This window comes from Somniosus microcephalus, chromosome 14 (assembly GCF_052327205.1).
Source record: "Somniosus microcephalus isolate GS21.2 chromosome 14, FLI_Smic_1.0, whole genome shotgun sequence".
Taxonomy (NCBI): domain Eukaryota; kingdom Metazoa; phylum Chordata; class Chondrichthyes; order Squaliformes; family Somniosidae; genus Somniosus; species Somniosus microcephalus.
Window position 1 is genome coordinate 76,968,195 of NC_141000.1, and position 19,423 is coordinate 76,987,617.

At 47.5% G+C, this 19,423-nt stretch overlaps 1 long non-coding RNA gene across 1 annotated transcript; it reads right to left on the reverse strand.

The window, feature by feature from the left end:
* Positions 1–1,833: 1,833 nt before the first annotated feature.
* LOC147107582 (uncharacterized) lies at positions 1,834–19,399 on the reverse strand. Its single transcript, XR_015080834.1, has 2 exons — positions 19,266–19,399; positions 1,834–4,389 (listed from the first exon to the last, which is right to left on the reverse strand). It is a non-coding gene; the product is annotated as an uncharacterized LOC147107582 (long non-coding RNA).
* Positions 19,400–19,423: the final 24 nt, after the last annotated feature.

The window sequence follows — 19,423 nt, forward strand, 5'->3', positions numbered from 1 at the left end:
AGGATGATACCAGAACTTAGAAGTTATACCCATCAGGAAAGGATGAACTGGCTGGGTCTCTTTTCTCTTGAAAAGAAAAGGCTGAGGGGTGACTTAATAGAGGTTTTTTAAATTCTGAAAGGTTTTGATAGAGTAGAAACAGAGAGAGTGGTTCCACTTGTGGGGAAGAGCAAAACTAGAGGTCAACAATATAAGATAGTCAGCAAGAAATCAAATAGGGAATTCAGAAGACACTTCTTTACCCAGAGTGGTGAGAATGTGGAACTCACTATGTTCTTTATATTCTTATGGTGAGAATGTGGAACTCACTACTACAGGCAGTAATTGAGGTGAATAGTGTAAAGGGAAGTTAGATAGGCAAAATGAGGACGAAGGGAATAGAGGGTAATGCTGATAGAGTTAGATGAGGAAGGATTGGAGGAGGCGTGAGTGGAGCATAAACGCCGGCATCGACTGGTTGGGCCGAATGGCCTGTTTCTGTGCTGCATATTCTATGTAATTCTATGTAACAAGCAGGATCAGAAGAAGCAGAATATTTTTCTTTTGGTGAATTTGAGTTTATGGTGAAGAATACTGCCACTGGGAATAATGGTTTCCCACTTTGCAGACCAGTTTCAACATCAAGAATTCCCAGGCCAAGTATAGAAACATAGAAGATAGGAGCAGGAGTAGGCTATTCGGCCCCTCGAGCCTGCTCCGCCATTCGGTGAGATCATGGCTGATCATCCAAACTCAGTACCCCGTACCTGCCTTCCCCCCATATCCCTTGATACCTTTAGCTCTAAGAAATATATCTAACTCCTTCTTGAATATATTTAAAGACTTGGCCTCAACCGCCTTCTGTGGTAGAGAATTCCACAGGTTCACCACTCTCTGGGTGAAGAAATTCTTCCTCATCTCTGTCCTAAATGGCTTACCCCTTATCCTTAGACTATGACCCCTGGTTCTGGACTCTCCGACCATCGGGAACATTCTACCTGCATCTAGTTTGTCCAGACCTGTCAGAATTTTATAAGTTTCGATGAGATCCCCTCTCATTCTTCTAAACTCCAGCGAGTATAAGCCCAATCGACCCAATCTCTCCTCAAACGTCATTCCTGCCATCCCAGGGATCAGCCTTGTGAATCTTCGCTGAACTCCTTCCATGGCAAGAACATCCTTCCTCAGATAAGGCGACCAAAACTGCACACAGTACTCAAGGTGTGGTCTCACCAAGGCCCTGTACAACTGCAGCAGGACATCCTTGCTCCTGTACTCAAACCCTTTCGCTATGAAGGCCAACATACCATTTGCCTTCTTCACCGCCTGCTGCACCTGCATGCTTACCTTCAGCGACTGGTGCACAAGGGCACCCAGGTCTCGTTGCACTTCCCCTTCTCCCAATCTATTGCCATTCAGATAATAGTCTGCCTTTAACATACAGATAAAGATTTCTCAAATTTGCTGTAACAACATGCCTTAGTACCAAACTCAGGAGAATCCCATGACACTTTTCCATTTCCCATATTAGTCTGAGTGACATTGTCCACCGTTAAGTTACAGGCCCAACCCCTTAATTGAGTTCAGATTATTCAACCTAAAGAAGATATTTAATGCATATAGGATGAGAAGTTTCCTCTGCCTGTAAGATTCCTATCAGTCTAGGCTGGAATCAGTCCTACCCCTCAAAAAAAAGGTAGAAGGCTAGTGTGTTAACCCAATGCATTATCCAATTCCCCAACAGGTTCTATACTTTTGCCTTCTACACTTAAATCCACAAAGCAAGCACACACATGTTCTATTTTTTTTGCACTGGCTTAGTATTTAAAGAGAGTCTGATGGTTATAGTGGTGCCTTAGTTATTACTTTTCTTTTTATTTCAGTATTTATTCCACCACATACAACATATGGTAATAATACAGTGCACAATTAGCTATAATCATTCAAACATCAACACAAAACTGCCAGACAAGGTTGAGCCTGATCCCAAATGCATAGGCCATTCCTCTCTGGAGAGAGGAATCAATTACTTGCTTTTTCTGAAATGGGGTCTACACATCCAAAGCAAACTTTTGCTCCAGTCAGATTGAATATATCATCCTGTCAAACTGGACCATCAAGACAAGACAGAAAACCAGTGCATCTTAGCTTATGCATCCAAAAAGAGCCAACAGCAACGCTCCCCCATCACAGTATCCAAGTTTTCTTTAAAAATTCACAAATGACTCCAGGGATTTTACCTCCACTAATCTAACAATATGTTCATCATTCAGCATTGCAGAACTTTTTGATGAGTCCCAGTTTGAACCGGTGTCTCATTATCAAAATACAGGAAACTTTGTGCTATCCGGCACCCACGGGACCGAGCTGCTGCCATTGCCTCAAAACTTCCGTACTCTCCAGAGTTAATGTTGAGATACAGAGATTCTTATCTCCGTATTTGACAACACTGTTGCTTAGCAACAGCTTCTAAACACTCGGGTGTGGCCCTAAAGCTCTGTAGCTGAAGCTGTTGCTATAGCTACAGATCTTGCACAGCTTGACTGTTCAAACAAAGCAAAAAAAACAAACAAAAAGAATAAAAAACGGCTGCTGATTTTTGCCGGTGGCTCCAGATTGCCGGATAGCTCACCTCCGGATAGCACAAAGTTTCCTGTATAAGTAATACAGCCCAATGTCTAACAGGACTAGACAGACTAGATGCAGGAAGGATGTTCCCGATGGCAGGGGAGTCCAGAACCAGGGGTCACAGTCTAAGGATAAGGGGTAAGCCATTTAGGACAGAGATGAGGAGGAATTTCTTCACCCAGCGAGTGGTGAACCTGTGAAATTCTCTACCACAGAAGGCAGTTGAGGCCAATTCATTAAATATATTCAAGAAGGAGTTAGATATATTTATTAAGGCTAAAGGGATCAAGGGATATGGGGAGAAAGCAGGGACAGGGTACTGAGTTTGGATGATCAGCCATGATCTCATTGAATGGCGGAGCAGGCTCGAGGGGCCGAATGGCCTACTCCTGCTCCTATCTTCTATGTTTCTATGTCTATGAATATCAAAATAGGACATTATAGAGCAGAAAGTCCAACAGCCCATTATTAAGCAAGCACAGCATCATCTTCATAGAGATACTAGACAACAGTGAGATTAAACGGAATGTCAATCCCCACATACATCTGATTGATTGATTTCTGAGTTAACAACAACAACTTGTATTTATACAGCACCTTTAACATAGTAAAACGCCCGAAGGCACTTCACAGGAGCATTATCAAACAAAATTTGACACAGAGCCACATAAAGGAGATATATGGGCAGATGAATGGTCAAAGAGGTAGGTATTAAGGAGCGTCTTAAAGGAGGAAAAAGAAGTAACAAGGCGGATTGGTTTAGGGAGGGAATTCCAGAGCTTAGGGCCTTGGCAGCTGAAGGCACGGCCACCAATGGTGGAGCGATTAAAATCGGGGTACTCAAGAGGCCAGAATTGGAGAAGTGTAGATATCTCGGAGGGTTGGAGGAGATTACAGAGATAAGGAGGGACGAGGCCCTGGAGCTATTTGAAAACAAAAATGAGAATTTTAAAATCGAGATGTTGTTTAACCGGGAGCCAATATAGGTCAGTGAGCACAGGGGTGACGGGTAACTGGGACTTAGTGCATGTTTGGACACATGCAACAGAGTTTTGGATGACCTCAAGTTTACAGAGGGTAAAATGTGGGGGCCGGAATGCATTGGAATAGTCAAATATAGAGGTTTAAAAAAAAGGCATGGATGAGGTTTTTCAGCAGCAGATGAGCTGAGGCAGGGGCAGAGTCAGGCAAGTTAACACTGTTGAACGTCCAAAATAAGTGAGGATGAATCCAAACTTCCACATACAATTATACACCTACTAGTAATGCCACCCATGGCATTTCTCACATTTACTACAAAGGTAGAGAGGGGAAGAAGGAGGTAGGGGTGGATTGGTAAGTGAAAAGATTTGAAATCTTGGCAGTAAAGGAAAAGATTTGAAGTGTTGGGAGATAATTTTTAGAATAATAGATATAATTTTTAAATAAATGGGCTGGGAACAGAGTGGCTATATGGGATGAGGACTACTGCTCTTGCAGAGGATAAACAACAAAATGCTTGTTTCCATATTGTAATTTCGATGGAATAGTACTGTTCACAGTAAGTTGAACGGTACATTGTCTATATCAAGCTGTGTTGATGTCCATATATTGCAGGTTCTCACGCTCCTCTAATTGTCTACGTATGTTTGTTCTGTTCGTATCTGCATCATCTTTTCTCGCTCTATGCTCTTTTGTAAGTCAGTGTGCCACAGGGCAATAGCAGAAAGTCATGAAAAGTGGTGGCACTACACTCCCCTGCATCTGCTGCCACAACTGCACATCCCATCTGCTCCCCATCACCTAGGAATTTTCAAAGCATTAAAAAACAGAATGTTGTGACCCACACATCAGTTTTAATATATAATAGATATATTATACACAAATGCCTGCAGACATCTATATACTGAAGAGGTAATAACATTTTAGGAAAATACCAAAGTAGTAAATAATGAGGAAGATAGTAACAGACTTTAGGAGGACATAGACAGACTGGTAAAATGGGCAGATGTAAGGGATATGGGGAGAGTGCAGGAAAGTGCAGATGAGGTAGAAGATCAGCCATGATCTTATTGAATGGCAGAGCAGGCTCAAAAGGCCTACTCCTGCTCCCATTTCTTATGTTCTTATTTAATGCAGAGAGGTTTGAAGTGCTAACTTTTGATAGGAAGAATGAAGAGATGCAATATGAACAAAATGGTACAATTTTAAAAGGGGTGCAGGAACAGAGATGACCTGGGGGTTTATGTACACAAATCTTTGAAGGTGGCAGGACAAGTTGAGAAGGCTGTTAAAAAAGCACATGGGATCCTTGGTTTTATTAATAAAGGAAGAGAGTACAAAAGTAAGAATGTTATGCTAAACCTTTATAAAACACTGGTTAGGCTCCAGCTGAAGTATTTTGTTCAATTCTGGGCACCACACTTTATGATGTCAAGGCCTAGGAGAGAGTGCAGAGGAGATTTATGAGAATAATACCAATGATGAGGGACTTCAGTTGTGTGGAGAGACTGGAGAAGCTGGTGTTGTTCTCCTTAGAGCAGAGAAGGTGGAGAGAAAATTTGATAGAGGTGTTCAAAGTCATGAATGGCTTAGAGTAAATAAGGAGAAACAGTTTCCAGTGGCAGAAGGGTCAGTAACCAGAGGTCATAGATTTAAGGTGATTGGCAAAAGAGCCAGAGGCGACATGAGGAAACTTTTTTTTTTTTTATAAACACAGCGCGCGGTTCTGATCTGGAATGCACTGCCTGAAAGGGAGGTGGAAGCAGATTCAATACTGACTTTCAAAAGGGCATTGGACAAATACTTGAAGGGAAACAATTTACAGGCATATGGGGAATGAGCAGGGGAGTGGGATTAACTGGATAGCTCTTTCAAAGAGTCAGCACAGGCACGGAAGGCCGAATGGTCTCCTGCGCTGTATCATTCTATGATTCTATGTCAGAAGAATTTACTCACGTCTGTGACGTCCACGGTAGTAATCTCCGGATTACTCCTGGTGCCATGTGCTAGTGAGTACAGGAATAGGAGGATAGAACAGATGAATGCGTGGCTGGAGAGATGGTGCAGGAGGGAGGGCTTTAGATTCCTGAGGGATTGGGACCACTTCTGGGGAAGGTGGGACCTGTACAAGCCGGACGGGTTACACCTCAACAGAGCCAGGACCAATATCCTCGCGGGGAGGTTCGTTAGTGCTGTTGGGGAGGGTTTAAACTAGCTTGGCAGGGGGATAGGCACCAGCATATAGGAGTAGAAAAGAGGAATAAGACGCATAAAAGAGTGAGTGTGTTGGATAGTCCTAGAGAAGATAGTAGCAGAGGCGGTAGTAGTACCATATTAGGTAGGAGCAGACTAAGAAAGACTACAAAAAATCAAAAATGGGTTTAGAATGCATGTACGAAAATGCACAAAGTGTGGTGAATAAGGTTGGTGAGCGGTGAGCTATAAGCACAATTAGCCGTGTGGCAATATGATGTTGTGGCAATAACGGAAATGTGGCTTAAAAACGGTGAGAACTGGGCACTTAATATTCAAGGGTAGAAGGTGTTCAGAAAAGATAGGGAAGGAAAAAAGGGAGGTGGGGTGGCAGTGCTGATTAAGGAAGACATTGTAGTGTTGGAAAGGGAGGATGTTCTTGGGGGGACAAGGACAGAATCCATTTGGTTAGAGTTGAGGGGCAAAATGGGTATGGTCACGCTATTGGGGGTATTCTATAGGCCTCCAAATAGTGAGAGGGAGGTAGAGGAGCAAATCTGCAGGGAAATCGCAGAGATATGCAAGAGCTATAGAGTGGCGATATTGGGGGACTTTAATTACCCAAATATCGATTGGGATAATGCTAGGGTAAAGGGAAAGGAGGGGGAGGAATTTCTGAAATGTGTTCAGGAGAACTTCCTGTGGTAAACCACTGTTATAGTTATCACTGTATATTGTTCTCACTGTTCTCACTGTCACATCACTACACGAGGTCGCCTCTTGTCGCACTGTTATACCTGGGCTGACCACCTCCGACTCCGCCCATTACCTGCCCAGGTATAAAGGTAGCTGACTGGCTAGTATTCCTCCCTGTTGGATCGGATCACCCACGAGGGTGGGCTCTGTTATTTAGCCAATAAAAACCTTCAGTTACGTTCTTAACTCGTCGCCTTTTATTGGACTAATTGATAGGCATATCAATTTTATTGGCTAAATTTTAAAGATGTCTGATAATGAACAGCAACAGCAAGGAGCTCACCCAGCAGCACAGCAACAGCAGCCTCCAGACAACGGGCCACACCAGCCGGCTTGGCTGCAAGCCTTGAAACCACCATACCTGGATCTAAACCCACAGGCACCAAACTCAGCCAACGACTTCAAACACTGGCTGGACTGCTTCGAATCGTACCTGGAGGAAGCCGTCGTCCCTCAGAGATCCAAACTAAGAGTCCTGAAAGCCCAAGCGAGCCCGAGAGTATATACACTCATCCAGGACATGACTACGTACGACGACGCCATCAACCTACTGAAACAGCAGTACCGGAGCCCGGTAAACTACATGTACACTAGGCATCTCTTAAGATCTCGCCAGCAACAGCCAGGAGAATCGATAGCTGAATTTTCACGAGCGCTGAGACAACTCGGCAGGAACTGTGACTTTAAAGCGGTGACGGCTACTGCGAACATGGAAGACAATGTCCGCGACGCCTTGGTGAGAGGCCTACGTTCCGACTACACACGGCAAAGACTGCTTGAAGCTAAGGACATAGACCTGGACAAGGCCGAAGCCCTCGCCCTCACCCTAGAGGCCACCCAGCAAGACCAGGAAGCGTTTGCCAGGTACTATTCGCGACCCTGGGACTCGGGCCCGACCCCCACCCCACCACCCTTCACAGCGCTGCCCCTGGGACCTACCTCAGCGTCTGCATCACGGATCCGACCGGGCCCGCTAGCCCCGGTACCGGCCCCGACATCAGGCAACCCCGATCGGGCCGCTGGCTGCTTCTTTTGCGGCCAGGAGAAGCATCCGAGGTCGCGCTGCCCAGCCAAAAACTCGACCTGCAAAACCTGCCTCAAGAAAGGCCACTTCTCCAAGGCCTGCAGAAGCAAATCCTCAGAAGCCAGCAGTGCCTCATGCGAACCCTGGGGGCGGCCATCTTTGTGCGGGGCAGCCGAAGCCTGCAGAGCCTCATGGGAAAACCAGGGGCGGCCATCTTTGTGCGGGGCAGCCGAAGCCTGCAGAGCCTCATGGGAAAACCAGGGGCGGCCATCTTTGTGCGGGGCAGCCGAAGCCTGCAGAGCCTCATGGGAACAGCAGGGGTGGCCATCTTTGTGCGGGGCAAACGATTTAAACAGAGCCTCATGTGAACTACGGGGGCCGCCATCTTCGCCGCCATCTTGTCATGACAACGACGCGCTCGTCTACACCCTAGCTTCCGTGACCCTGGATCAAGCCCGCCCGCACCACCTGGCCAGCTCAATGATGGACATCAAAGTCAACGGCCACGCCACGACCTGCCTGTTCGACAGCGGAAGCACGGAGAGCTTCATCCACCCAGACACGGTGAGCCACTACTCCCTCCCCGTCCTGCCAACGCGCAGCCGCATCTCGATGGCATCGAGGTCGCACGCCACAGACATCAGCGGCTACTGTGTCGTGACATTGTCGGTTAAAGGGACAGAGTATAAAAATTTTAAACTCCTCGTACTCCCCCAGCTGTGCGCTGCCGTCATACTAGGGCTGGACTTCCAATCCCACCTCCAAAGTGTAACCCTAGCATACGGTGGACCCCTCCCCCCACTCACAGTCGACAACCAGCGAAAGTTAAACCGCCCACCGCGTAACACCTGCAGCCTATCCACCCTCAAGGTACCGCCACCTTCCCTGTTCGCTAACCTCACCCCCGACTGCAAACCTGTCGCTACTAAGAGCAGGCGGTACAGCGCTGGGGACAGAGCCTTCATTAGCTCTGAGGTGCAGCGACTCCTGAAAGAGGGCATTATTGAGGGGAGCAGCAGCCCCTGGCGTGCCCAGGTGGTGGTAGTCAAGACCGGCGACAAAAATCGCCTGGTTATCGACTACAGCCAGACCATAAACAGATACACCCAGCTGGACGCATACCCCCTCCCCCGCATATCGGACATGGTCAATGAGATTGCACAATACCGCGTATTCTCGACCATCGACCTCAAGTCGGCCTACCACCAACTCCCCATCAGCCCGGAGGACAGCCAGTACACCGCCTTCGAGGCGAATGGCCGCCTCTACCAATTCCTTAGGGTCCCCTTTGGTGTCACCAACGGGGTCTCGGTTTTCCAACGGGAGATGGACCGGATGGTTGACCAGAACGGACTACAGGCCACTTTCCCCTATCTTGATAACGTCACCATCTGCGGCCGCAACCGGCAGGACCATGACGTGAATCTGGAGAAATTCCTCCGTACGGCCCAACGGCTGAACCTCACCTACAATAAGGAGAAATGCGTGTTTAACACAGCGCGCCTTGCCATCCTTGGCTGTGTAGTAGAGAACGGAGTCATCGGCCCCGACCCCGAAAGAATGCGCCCCCTCATGGAGCTACCCCTCCCCCACTGTCCAAAAGCACTTAGGAGAACCCTGGGGCTTTTCGCCTACTATGCCCAATGGGTACCCAATTATGCGGACAAAGCCAGACCCCTCCTGAAAACCACATCCTTCCCCCTCACGGAAGAGGCGTGCGCGGCCTTCTCCCTCATTAAGGGAGACATAGCCAAGGCCACAATGCACGCAGTGGATGAGTCAATCCCCTTCCAAGTGGAGAGCGATGCATCCGACTTCGCCCTAGCCGCTACCCTTAACCAGGAGGGTAGGCCGGTAGCCTTCTTCTCAAGGACCCTACAGGGCCCCGAGACCCGACACTCGTCGGTCGAGAAGGAAGCCCAGGCAATTGTGGAGGCAGTACGGCGCTGGAGGCACTACTTGGCAGGCAAACGATTTACCCTCCTCACCGACCAACGCTCGGTTGCCTTCATGTTTAATAACAAGCTGAGGGGCAAGATCAAGAACGACAAAATCTTGAGGTGGAGAATCGAGCTTTCCACCTATGATTATGAGATCTTGTACCGGCCCGGTAAACTGAACGACCCCCCTGATGCTCTTTCACGCATTACATGCGCCAGCGCGCAAAGTGATAGACTTCAGACCCTCCACAATGACCTCTGCCACCCCGGAGTCACCAGACTCTACCATTTCATTAAGGCCCGCAACCTGCCATACTCCATCGAGGAGGTCAGGACCATGACCAGGAACTGCCAGATCTGTGCTGAGTGCAAACCGCACTTCTATAAGCCGGACAGAGCAAGCCTGATCAAGGCCACCCGCCCCTTCGAGCGTCTGAGCATCGACTTCAAGGGGCCCCTACCGTCATCCGACCGTAATGTGTACTTCCTCAACATCGTTGATGAGTACTCCCGTTTCCCCTTTGCCTTCCCCTGCCCAGACATGACCAGTAACACGGTCATTAAATGCCTGAACAAACTCTTCGCCTTGTTCGGGTTCCCGAACTATATACATAGTGACCGGGGCGCCTCCTTCATGAGCGAGGAACTCCGTCAGTTCCTATTGGAGAGGGGTATTGCAACAAGCAGGACCACCAGCTACAACCCCCGAGGGAACGGCCAGGTGGAAAAAGAGAACGCGACGGTATGGAAGGCCACCCTCTTAGCCTTAAAGTCTAAGGGCCTCCCAACCTCCCGCTGGCAAGAGGTCCTCCCGATTGCGCTGCACTCCATCCGGTCACTACTTTGCACTGCCATTAACACCACCCCCCATGCTCGAATGTTTGTCTTCCCCAGGAAGTCGACTACGGGAACCACCCTACCAACCTGGCTGACCTCTCCGGGACCCGTCTTGCTGCGAAAGCACGTGAGGGCCCATAAAACGGACCCCCTGGTCGAGAAGGTGAACCTCCTGCACGCCAACCCCCAGTACGCCTATGTGGCTTACCCAGACGGACGGGAGGACACTGTCTCCTTACGAGACCTCGCACCCTCACCCCCCCCTCCCAACCCCCCGAGTCCAGCCGAGGTAGACGGCATGCCGGAACCCCACGAGCCTTTGCCGACTACGCAGACACCAGCTTTAACACCGGATAATGTAACACCGCCGCTGCGACGATCGGAGAGGCTAACGAAGCCTCCGGACAGACTGACATACCAGAGCTGGTAATACACTTCACCCCGCCGGACTCTAATCTAAACAAGGGGTGAATGTGGTAAACCACTGTTATAGTTATCACTGTATATTGTTCTCACTGTCACATCACTACACGAGGTCGCCTCTTGTCGCACTGTTATACCTGGGCTGACCACCTCCGACTCCGCCCATTACCTGCCCAGGTATAAAGGTAGCTGACTGGCTAGTATTCCTCCCTGTTGGATCGGATCACCCACGAGGGTGGGCTCTGTTATTTAGCCAATAAAAACCTTCAGTTACGTTCTTAACTCGTCGCCTTTTATTGGACTAATTGATAGGCATATCACTTCCTTGACCAATATGTTCTTGGCCCAACTAGGAAGGAGGCATTGCTGGATCTGGTGCTGGGGAATGAGGTGGGCCAGGTCGACCAAGTGTCTGTGGGAGAACACTTGGGTACGAGTGATCATCGTATCATAAGATTTAGATTAGCAATGGAGAGGAGCAAGGAACAATATAGAGTGGAACTTCTAAGCTGGAATAGGGCTAACTTCAATAGGATGCGAAAGTATCTAGCCAGGGTAAAATGGAACCAAAGACTGACAGGAAGAACTGTAATGGAACAATGGGTGATCTTTAAGGCGGAGATTTTCCAAGTACAGGCTAGGTACATTCCAACAAGAGGGAAGGGTAAGGGAACCAAAGCAAGGGCTCCTTGGCTGACAAGGGAGATATAGAAGATGATGAAACAAAAAAAAGAGGGTGCATGATGCATGTCAGGTGAATTCTTCAAGGGAGAACCAGACCAAATACAATAGGTTGAGAGGGGATGTGAAGATGAAAATAAGATTGGCAAAGAGAGAATATGAGAGTAGAATGGCAGTTAACATAAAAAGGAATCCAAAAATCTTCTACCGGCATGTAAACAGTAAGCGAGTAGTAAGAGGTGGGGTGGAGCCCATTAGAGACAAAGGTGATAGATGCTTAGAGGTGCAAGGCAAGGCCAGAATACTCAATGAGTACTTTGTATCAGTGTTTACTAAGGAGGTGGATGCTGACAAAATATCAGTGGAAGTGGAAAAGGTAGGAGCAATGGAAGGGGTGAAAATTGATAGACAGGATGTACTAGAAAGGCTGGGTATGCTTAGAGTGGATAAGTCGCCTGGTCCAGGTGGCTTGCATCCCAGGTTGCTAAGGGAACTGGGGGGGGGGGGGGGGGGGGGGGGGGGGGGGGAGTTTTGGAAGGACTTGCCATAATTTTCCCCGAGATGCGGGGCAGGTGCCTGAGGATTGGAAAGTGGCAAATGTGACACTATTGTTCAAGAAAGGGTGCAAGGACAATCCTAGTAACTACAGGCCAGTCAGTTTAACATCAGTGGTGGGTAAAGTTTTAGAAACAATAGTCAAGAAAAAAAATTAATGGACACTTGGAGGAGTTTAAGCTAATTGAGAGCCAACACAGATTTGTAAAAGGCAAATCGTGTTTGACTAATCTAATTTAATTTTTTGATGAAGTAACAGAGAGGATTGATGAAGGGAATGCAATGGATGTTGTCTGCATGGATTTTCAGAAGGCGTTTGACAAAGTATCAAATAGAAGGCTGATTAACAAAATTGAGGCTCATGGAATAGGTGGGTCAGTGGCAGCTTGGATAGGGAACTGGCTTAAGGACAGAAAACAGCAAATTGTGGTAAATGGCTGTTTTTCAGACTGGAGGATGGTAGACAGTGGTGTTCCCCAAGGGTCAGTGCTGGGGCCACTGCTTTTTTGATATATGACCTGTATATTGGAATAGAGTAGAATTTCTAAATTTGCCGATGACACCAAACTTGGGGTGTGTGGCAAACAGTGAAAATGATACCAATCCACTGCAACAGGACATAGAAAGGTTAGCAGAATGGGCAGACAAGTGGCAGATGGAATTTAATAGAGAAGTGTGAGGTGATGCATTTTGGCAAAAGGAACAGGGAGAGGCAATATACACTTAATGACACAGTTTTAAAGAGTGTGCAGGGACAGAGGGACCTGGGAGTTAATGTGCATAGGTCCCTGAAGGTGGCAGGACATAGAGAGAGTGGTTAACAAAGCACATGGGATCTTGGGCTTCATAAATAGAGGTATTGAGTACAAAAGTAGAGAAGTTATGCTGAACCTTTATAAAGCACTGGTTCGGCCACAACTGGAGTATTGCATCCAGTTCTGGTCACCACACTTTAGGAAGGATGTGAAGGCCCTTGAGAGGGTGCAGAGGAGATTTACCAGAATGGTTCCAGGGATGGGGGTTCATAGCTACAAGGACAGGTTGGAGAAGCTGGTTTGTTTTCATTAAAGCAAAGGAGGTTGAGGGGTGATTTGATAGAGGTGTACAAGATTATGACGGGTTTGGATAGGTGAGACAGGGAAAGGCTGTTCCCACTAGTTGATGGTACAGGGACTAGGGGACACAGATTTAAGGTTTTGGGCAAGAGATACAGGTAGGATGTGAGGAAAAACTTTTTTACACAGCAAGTGGTGAGGACCTGGAATTCACTGCCGACAGAAGTGGTGGAAGCAGAGACAACGTTTTCAAGGGGAGACTGGATATGCACGTGAGGGAAATAATCTTGCGGGGCTACTGGGATCAAGGGGGGGGGGGGGGGCGGGGGAATGGGACCGACTGGATTGCCCTAGAGAGAGCCAGCACGACACAATGGGCCAAATGGCCTACTTCTGTGCCGTTATGACTATGACTCTATGTCACCCAAAAAGCACAGTGAAAACTTTATATTTGGAGGTGGGAAACTTGCAGGGAATAGTAATCAAAAGTATTTAAATAAATGCACATTTAACTTCTATAAAGTTGTCCTGTTATAATGTGCAGCAGTAGACTGCTAAAAGTTCAACGCTTATGCATTGTCGTTGTTTTTGAAACAAACAAATGCCTTTTCCCAATACAGTAAAACAAAATAAACTGAGAATACAAACAATCCTACAGGAAATCATCCTTCCATTTCCAGACAGACGACTGCTTCTGTCGATGCCCCAAGGTACTGTTACAATATGTTGGCTGTTGTATTTTCACAAGAGCACTAACACTAAAAACAATAAAGCTCCCACTGTTAAGTCTGTGTGTTATAGTGAGAATTACTACACAGACCACAAGAGTAAATTTTAACAGGACTTTACTAGTCGAAGGTCAGGGCGGAACTGCCCAATAAATCATTACACAGCACTTATATACCGGTGTGGTCACCACCGGTATTACAGTATACAGCAGCCAAGATAAAGTAGTGCAACTCTTAAAATAGTTCTCTTAAAGGTGGAACGGTTACATACACCACAATCCTCCCTTTTTAGCTTAACAGTATATATTCCCCATTAACATAACATAACATATATACACAACTTCATGTAAAAACAGTTCACAGGTTCAGTCTCTCTGGAGGCTTCCTGACTCGGTCCGGATAACGCCTCGGTGGTGTAGTAGTTTTCGTTGGTGTAGTAGGTTCTTTTGGCAAGGTCGATTCGGCTTGAATGCCAGTGTCGGGTTCATCTGATTCCAGTATCACCGGATCGGAGGTAGATACTATGGGTATCTCTGCTTCATCATTAGGCGTATAGAGTTGTGGAGTAGGTTGTCCCTTTTCGGATGACTCTATGATCTGGTCAACATGGCTTCACCAATGTCCACGGTATACATCAGCGGTCCTAGTGTGCAAATAGTTCCAGGCTGCCATTTCTCGGTACGGTAGTCCCAGGCCAAAACTTGTTGACCTATCTGGAAGGTTCTAGTTGGCCTTTCATTCATGCCTTGAAATTGCCGGTTCTCCATGTCCCTTCTGATGTTGGGCTTGATCAAATCCAGCCGGCATCTTAGTCTTCTATTGAAAAACATCATGGCGGGAGTTTGGTTTGTAACCACGTGTTGCATTCCTGTACGCCAACAAGAAGTTATCTACCTTATGTTGTAGATTTATGTCTTCATTACCCATGGCCTTTATGGCTTTCTTGAAGGTCTGGATAAACCTTTCAGCTAATCCATTGGTGGCGGGATGGTATGGGGCGGACGTGTAGTGCTTAACCCCATTGTTTTTTTTAAGAACTTCCTGAATTCTTCGGACACAAATTGCGGTCCATTATCAGAACAGATCTGTTCCGGCAGCCCATTCCTGGCAAATATGGTCCTTAATACTGTGATGGTTTTTTCTGTGGTGGTAGAGGACATCTTTATTACCTCCGGCCACTTGGAGTGTGCATCCACTGCGATTAAGAACATTGAGTCCATAAATCGACCAGCAAAGTCGATATGTACCCTTTGCCATGGAGATGAGGGCCACTCCCATGGATGTAGAGGGGCTTGTGGTGGGGCGTTTTGGACCTTCTGGCATCCTAGACAGCTCTTGGTCATTTCTTCGATGTCTCCATCGATACCTGGCCACCACACAAACGCTCTGGCTAGGTTCTTCATTTTCACTCCACCCAGATGCCCCTCGTGAAGCTCCTTTAGCACTTTATGCTGGAGTTTGGGTGGAATCACCACTCTGGATCCACACATCAAAGTTCCTCGGCACACTGACAGCTGCTCTCTTCTTTGCGAGAATGCTGGCAACAGTGGTTCGCCATGTGCTGGCCATCCCTTCACCGTTAAATCGTAAACTCGTGAGTCGGGTCATTTCTCGTTTCCTTTTCAATGGTAGAATTTGTTACTGGTAGACATTCCACTATGGTTGAGTGGAACATCTCCACTGGGTCCACTGTAGGCGCCTCTTCTACCGTTGGCAACAGTAGGCGCGATAAACCGTCAGCATTCCCATGCTGTTTTGATCCTTTGTATTCTATGTCATATTGGTGTGCCCCTAGGAAAAGGGACCACCTCTGTAGCCTTTGCGCTGTCATAATGGAAACGCCCTTTTTAGGGTTGAATATGGATACCAACAGCTGGTGGTCTGTCAGCAGTGTAAACTTCTGGTCCTGCAGGTAATGATTAAACTTCTTTACTCCCCACACCAGGCTGAGAGCCTCCCTATCTATCTGAGCATAGTTGCGCTCAGCGGAGGTCAATGATCTGGATGCAAATGCGACTGGCCTTTCCAAGCCATTTGGCAACTTGTGTGAGAGTACTGCTCCAATACCATAAGGAGAAGCATCACAAGCTAAACGAATAGGTAGCGTTGGGTTGAAATGAGCCAACACTTCCTCTGAGGTGATCAATGCCTTGCTTTTGCGAAAGGCCTTCTTACAGTCCTCGCTCCACTTCCATGGTACTTCTTTCTGCAAAAGAGCATTCAGCGGGTGCAGCACCGTGGATAGATTTGGCAGAAACTTATGGTAATAGTTAATCAACCCTAGGAACGACCTCAACTGGGATACATTTTCCGGAGCGGGAGCCTTCACAACAGCTTCGATCTTGTCAGGTGACTTGTGCAGCCCCTCCTGGTCAAATGACATGACCACAGTACGAGATCCGTTTCTGAAAGAACTCACATTTCTGGCGATTAACTCGAAGTCCATATTCCTTCAATCTGGTGAGCACCAGTTTCAAATTTGCAAGGTGTTCCTCATCGTCATCTCCTGTAATCAGGATATCGTCCAAGTAACATTGAGTGCTTGGAATTCCCTGTAATACCTGCTCCATGGCCCTCTGCCAAATTGCTGGAGCCGAAGCCACTCCAAAAACCAGTCTATTATATCGATACAAGCCTCTGTGCGTGTTGATTGTGAGATACTGGCGCAACTCTTCCTCAACTTCCATCTGTAAGTACGCTTGCGCCAGGTCTATCTTGGTGAAGTGTTTCCCGCCAGAAAATGAAGCAAAGATATCCTCAATCCGCGGAAGCGGATATTGCACCGTGTGAAGCACCGGATTAACTGTGATCTTGAAGTCTCCACAGATGCGGACCTTCCCCGGTTCCCCTGGCTTGTTACTCGATGAACGCTTCATGACGGGAACAATGGGCGTGGCCCACTCACTCCAGTCCACCTTTGACAGTACTCCTGAACGTTCTAGCCCTTCCAGCTCAGCTTCCACAGCAGGTCGTATCGCATAAGGTACCGGTCTGGCTTTGAAAAATTTTGGGTTTGCATGTTCTGCAATCTTGATTTTTGCCTTAATTCCTCTTAGTGTTCACAGTCCCTGTTGGAACACCTCTTTAGCCTCATCCAATATTCTGGACAATCGTTCAGGTTTGACATTTTCTTTTCCGGAATCTACCGTCATTGCTTTTAGGGAGTGCCAGTCCATATTTATTTTCCTGATCCACTCCCGTCCCAGAAGTGGTGGACCTCCCTCAGGTAGTACATATAAGTCCATTCCTTGGTGTTCTTTGCCCTTGTGTACCACCTTGACTTTTATCTTTCCGATGGGGTATACCCTTTGCCCCGTGTATGTCTGCAATACTATCTCCGTATCCCGTAGGGGAATATGTGTGAATAACCTTTTGTAATCTTGCTTATTCATGACCGTCAACGCCGATCCGGTGTCCAATTCCATCTTCACTTGGACTCCTGCTATCTGCAGTGTGACCCAGATAGTTTGTAGGTCAGCTTCCTTACTCACATTGTGAATTCTCAGACTACCCAGTTCCTTGCTGTTGGAGTCTGAATCCGAATTCTGTTCATCCGAACTCTTCTCAGCCACCTTATGTACCTTTCTGCACTTTTCCTGCGGTGACTTTTTGTTGCTGGTCTTCTTTCCTGACCGGCATACTTTAGCTATGTGACCAAGCTTGCCACATTTTCTACATTCCTGGTTTTTAAACCAGCATCGGTTCTGATTGTGTGTTGTCTTCTCACAACGATAACATTTCGTTGTACCCAAAGCCATTTGATCTACGCTGAGTACCGCTGCCTTCAGCTGCATTTCCGCAGTGCCTCTCGCTGCGGCTTCGTGCGATGCTGCAATAGTGACAGCCTTATCAAGTGTAAGGTCATTCTCTTCAAGCAGCCGCTTTTGTGTTCCTTCTTTCGACAATCCACACACGAATTTGTCTCCCAGTGCCTCTGTCAGACTTTCCCCAAACTGACAGTATTTCGCTAGCTTACGCAGTTCAATTAAATACTCCGCGTTGCTTTCCTCTTTCAGTTGCGTTCTCGCATAAAATTTAAATCGTTCCGCTAACATCAGCGGTGTGGGGTTCAAATGATTTTTCAGGACAGCAACAATTTTAGCGAAAGTCTGATCCGCCGGTTTAGCTGGTGATAGAAGATGCTTCAATAGCCCGTATGTCTTCGCACCCATTGAGTTTAGTAAGGTTAGTGCTTTATCTTCATCTGATTTTATTTGCCTTACAGTATATCTCTATGCGTTCTACATACGTGGCCCAATCTTCAACATCGGGATCGAAATCGTTGATGTTACCACGCTTAGGCATCCTCGCAATCTTCTTGAGAAACAAAAAGAAATTTTTCTTTTATTTTTTTTTTTTCAAAATGGCGGTTTCCCGCGCTTGTCTTCTTCCCCCGCCTACAAAAATGGCGGCTTCCCGCGTTTGCCTTTTTCCCCCGCTGGCTGTAATGGCGATTGCCGTATTGCTGCGTTCGCCCTCCCCAGCGGTTTTCAAATCGTGCCTCCCAGCCCCTCTTGCAGTCCGATCCTTTCCTCCGGCTGCGGCTGAGTTCTCTGCGGTTTTTTTTAAAAACATTTCTCCCGCGCCTTACGCTGACCCGGTTGCTGCGCCTCGCGGCCTCGGTAGCTGCCCGGCCTTTTTCACCGGTCGCGGTTGAGCTCTCTCTCGACGCTATTGCGTCTCCCAGCCCGCTTGCAGCCCGGTCTTTTACACCGGCTGCGTTTGCATTCACCGCGGCTCCCGTGCCTTACGCTGCCCAGTCTCAGCGCCTCTGGCCCCGACTTCTGTCCGGCTCTTTTCCCCGGCCATGGTCGAGTTCTCCGCCCTTATATCCTCCGTTTTTCCCTCCCCTACTTCACAGCCAACGTAGCCGACTTGCTTCTCGTCGCTGATCGGCTTACCCACCACCGTGATAGAAGGGATGATCACTGCCTGTTGCTGATGGAAGACTTCGTGTCAGGATTCTTCCTTTGCTCTTCAGACCTGCGTCTTTTCTCCGCAGGATGATGAGGGCGGATGCCTCCTCTCAACGCCCGTCAACTGCCTTGGATGTATCTCTGCCGCAGGGTAAGATCGTACTCGTCGCCACTGTTAAGTCTGTGTGTTATAGTGAGAATTACTACACAGACCACAAGAGTAAATTTTAACAGGACTTTTACTAGTCGAAGGTCAGGGCGGAACTGCCCAATAAATCATTACACAGCACTTATATACCGGTGTGGTCACAGTATACAGCAGCCAAGATAAAGTAGTGCAACTCTTAAAATAGTTCTCTTAAAGGTGGAACGGTTACATACACCACACCCACCAAAAAGATAACCCCTTCTGGCTAGCACATAAAACAAGGGCAAAAGAACCAAGGTCCAACTGGAGGCCAGGTCATCCCTAATTATAACAGGACTTGTCGAATTTCTGTTAGTCACCCGTGTAACGGAAACAAAATCTTCACTAACATCACGATCCGTGCCAAGTGCGCGGCTCTCACCATGATTTAACGTGTCTCCCGAGTCTTCTTGACTCACAAACCCCCCGGTCGCTCTGCCGCTTCCTCTCGTTTTATTTTGCTCAACTGAACGCGCCTTGTCCCATAGCAACGGCGCGCGCACAAATTGATTTGAAACCAATGTATTTTATTTCAATCGA